The 4,397-nt window shown below is 39.2% G+C and overlaps 1 pseudogene; it reads left to right on the forward strand.

Annotated features, from left to right (window-relative positions):
* The first annotated feature begins 1,590 nt into the window (after positions 1-1,590).
* Positions 1,591-2,378, forward strand: LOC119249938 (40S ribosomal protein S2-like; annotated as a pseudogene).
* The last annotated feature ends 2,019 nt before the right edge of the window (positions 2,379-4,397 follow it).

The raw sequence follows: 4,397 nt of genomic DNA on the forward strand, positions 1-4,397 counted from the left end.
GAATGGCACATATTAAAATAACTAGCAAGAACAAATGTTGGCGAGGGTGTGGAGAAAAAGGAACTCTCCTGCACTGCTGGTGGGAGTGTAAACTGGTCCAACCACTATGGAGAGCTGTGTGGAGATTTCTGGACCTACTAAACATAGAGCTGCCATATGATCCAGCAATTCCACTCCTAGGTATTTACCCAAAGGACACAGAAACATCAATTCCAAAGAACACCTGCACCCCTATGTTTATAGCAGCACTGTTTACAATAGCTAAGCTTTGGAAACAGCCCAAATGCCCAAAAATAGATGACTGGATCAAGAAGATGTGGTACATATACACCATGGAACATTACCCAGCATTCAAAAAAGATAAACACATGCAATTTGCAGCAACATGGATGGCGCTGGAAGGGATCATGCTCAGCAAAATAAGCCAGAAAGTAAAAGAAAAATACCGGATGGTCTCACTCATAGCAGGAATCTAGAAAACTTAAATAAGGGACCAGGAAAATGAATAACTATAAGAAAGTGAAAATCAAAATCAATAAAAAACTATGAACCAGAGACACTTTTTGGGGGGTGGGGGGCGGGAGTGGAGGGATTGGGGTCAGAATGGGGGGGTTGCAATTGTATGGGGAATATAAAAATAAAATGTATTATTTAAAAAAAAAAGAAAAAAGGAAACCCACCAATGGCAAAATAACCTGAAAGAAAAGAATGGGGAAATGGAAAAACATAACAAATGGCCATATGTGTTATCAGGGGAAGAAAACAAATTTCCAGAACCCAATAACAAAAACATGGAAGATCTGTTTTGTTCTGTTGGATACAGAATCAGACCCATTATGATAAAAAGAAAACAAAGAACATGGAAGAAACACATAAAGTGGAGCACATATCTACAAAAAAATTCAGAAAAACGAATGTCTTGAGAAATAAAATCAACAAACATACAATCAAAAATGATACTCTAAATAAGAAAATAATGGAATTGGAGGATGTAACAAGAGCAACAGAGAAGTTGAAAAAAACTATAGAAAGCAATGGTATTTAAATAAAACAAAAAGAAGAGTAACTAATGAGTGAACATGAAGGTCTGAATACACAATGAAGCAAGGAAAAAGGAGCAAAATAAAAAAAGAAAAAGAAGGAACACTTAGAATTATCTAACTGTGCAAGGAAAGGCAATAAAAGAATAAAGGGAATCCCATGAGGGTAAATGAAAGAGAAAGAGAGAACTTATTTAAAGAAAACAGAGGAAAGTTTCCTGAATATGAAGTACATGAAGCTAAAAGAACACGAGGCATATTAAAAAATGAGAACTAGACCAAGATGTATTGCAGTGAAACTTCCAAGAGTTTATGATAAAGAAAATATTGATGTGGTGAAGGGAAAATGCAGATAACCAATAAAAGGACCAGTCAGATTAACATAGAACTTCTCTGAAAACAATATTGGCAAGGAGAAAATAGAATGATATGCTCAAAAAACTAAAGATAAAAACTGATATTAAAGAGTTTCCACTCAGTGACTACACCAAATGGAGGATGGGCCATTTGGGAGGCCCTGAAGGCCTAGGGAGACCTGAAATGGGAAGCCATGGCAGTTTCCATGGAAGCAGCAGTGGTAGGCCCTGTGGCCAGTGTTGCAGCCATGGGAGTTCATGGAGGCAAGGCTTACGACAAGGAATGGATACCTGTCACCATGCTGGGCCATCTAGTCAAGGGCATGAAGAGCAAGTTGAACAAGATCCACCTCGTCTTGCCCATCAAGGAATCTGAGATCATTTATTTATTCCTTGCACTGCCCTGCAAGGACAAAGATTTGAAGATTATGCCCTTAAAAAAGCAGACCCATGCTGGCCAGCAGACTAGGTTCAAGGCATTTGTGGCCATCCAGGATTATAACAAACATGTTGGTCTGGATGTTAAATGCTCCAAGGAGGTAGCCACTGCCATCCGAGGGGCTATCACCCTGACCAAGCTTTCCAATGTCCCATGGAACAAAGCCACTGGGGGATAAAGATCAGCAATCCCAAAAACATTCCTTTTAAGGTGACTGGTTGCTCTGGCTCTGTGCTGGCGTGCCTTATCTCAGCTCCCCGGTGCAGTGACATTGTCTCAGCCCCTGTGCCCAAAAAGCTGCTGCAAATGGCTGGTATCAATGACTGTTACACCTCAGCCAAGGATTGCCCTTCCACCCTGGGCAATTTTGCCAAGGCCACCTCTGTTGCCATCTTTGAGACCTAGAGTTCTCTTACACCTGACCTCTGAAAAGAGACTGTGTTCATTGAATCTCCCTATCAGGAATTCACTGACCACCTGCTGAAGACATACACACAATTCTCCATGCAGAGAACCCAGGCTCCAGTCATAGCCACCATATAATTTTTATACTAGAAAATAAAATGAATTATGCCTGTTCAAAAGAAAAAAAAGAAAAAGAAAAAAACCTGAAATATCCTGCAAGGCTCTCGTCCATATTTGAGGGAGATATAAAAGCTTTCTATGACATATTGAAACTGAGGAAGTTTGCAAGAAATATTAAAAGAAGCTCTAGTATCTAAGCAAGAGTGAGAAACACTCACATTGAACAAAACAAGGAATAGCTAGAAACACAAAATTAAGAACAAAATGATAGGAACAGACTTTCATTCATCTATAATCACTCTAAATATAAATGGACTAATCTCACCAATTAAAAGACACAGAGGGGCCTCCCTCATGGTGCAAAGGGTTAAGCATAGCACTGTGAAGCTATCCACAGCTTCTGCAGCATGAGTTCAATCCCCGGCCAGGGAGCTGACCCACATGGTGCAGCAGACCTCTCCTGTCTCTCCCGCTGCTCCCCTCAGCAGTGTATTTCAGTCAGTCTGCCTGTTCTCTTTCCCAATCTGTCTCTGGTGAATCCTTTCAACCCCTGCACCTCTGGTCTGGGATGTATCACAGTTTGTGTGTCCTCACTTGTGTACTAATAATTGCAACACACTACTCATGCTCAAAGTGCAACAAATAGCAGTTTATCAACAAAGGGGAAATTTGAAAAGAGGAAAGAGTTTCTAAAGCCACAATGGCCAGATGTTATGCTATATAGAGAGCTCACAGTGTCCAGTAGTCCAAACTAAAACTGCTCATGCAAGATGGTGTTGTCCCTCTGGTGACATCCTGGAGCTGATGGCACACTGGTAAGTGGTGGGCCAGGATCCAGCTCACAGTGGCAGCTGGTGGTGATCTTATGTAGGCCTGCTGAATGGCACCGTAGAGTCAACAACACCTATACCAAGACCAGGCCAGACAGCACCAGATGTAAGATCTCCAGAAGGCAGTGCCAGATGTGTTGGAGGCAGGAGTGATGGTGAGTAAGTGCTGCCAGAGGATCAAAAGCAGTAGACAGTTCTAAAGATGGTTGTCTATCTCTTTCTTTCTTTTTTTTTTTTTCAGTCATTTCTTTTTATTTACAGTTTGTGTTCAATGCAAATCAATTCCATAACATGAGACGTTACTATGAATCAAAGCATAAATACACAAACACAATATACAGTCCAAAATAGATGTACAGCATTCAGGTATGAATCAAAAGGGAATGTTCATTCACACACACAGTAGCTTGAGATTTGTTGGATAAAGTTGTTCCCATGTGAGTTTTTAAAGATGGAAAAAGTGACTTTGTTTTTCAAGACTACTGTGGCCATATTAGATACCGGAACATGTAAGCATCAGTGTGTGACCATGCGAACAAAAGTGTAGAAATGTCTATTTTTAAAAACGTTTCTGTGCATTGGAACAATTGTGGTAAAGAACTACTTTTCAAAATCAAGCCCACTTTGGGTTTAGGACCAGGTTCTAACTATCTAAAAATATTGACGGATAACAGAAAGGGTTCCAAATGTGACTATTCTGATTCATAGCTTTAAAAAAAAGTATTTACAAAAAAGTATAAAAATTTTTTCTGAATTTAATGCAGATTAGCTTCCAGTTTTCACTTTCCAAACATCTGATTTAACTTATGCCTTTTTAATTTCAAGATTTGTCAATTTACCTTCAAACAGATCATTTTTAAAATTTTTTTAAAAAAAGCCTTTGACATTAGTTAAGGTCAATGTACTTCTACTATTTGGAATCAGTTTAGCTAAATGAATCTGGCGCTCCTGTTGAATAGGAACAGGTGATTTAAATACATAAGCAAAATTTACTAATTATGTCTGGAGTTGGGTAGATTCCAATCCATCATTGCCCTGGTACATGTCAATTCCTATATAAAAAGTCAAATGGAATGTCAAATACAAAGCTGTAGAGAAAAGAGTTCAGTTCCCAAGACCACGGTGATAGTTTAACAATGTAAAAGTTTATCTAGAGCATGTTGTCATTAAATCAGTACTGCAGAAACAATTAAGGATTTACACCTGG

The sequence above is a fragment of the Talpa occidentalis genome, unplaced genomic scaffold, assembly GCF_014898055.3.
Source record: "Talpa occidentalis isolate TD23 unplaced genomic scaffold, MPIMG_talOcc4v2.1, whole genome shotgun sequence".
Lineage (NCBI taxonomy): Eukaryota > Metazoa > Chordata > Mammalia > Eulipotyphla > Talpidae > Talpa > Talpa occidentalis.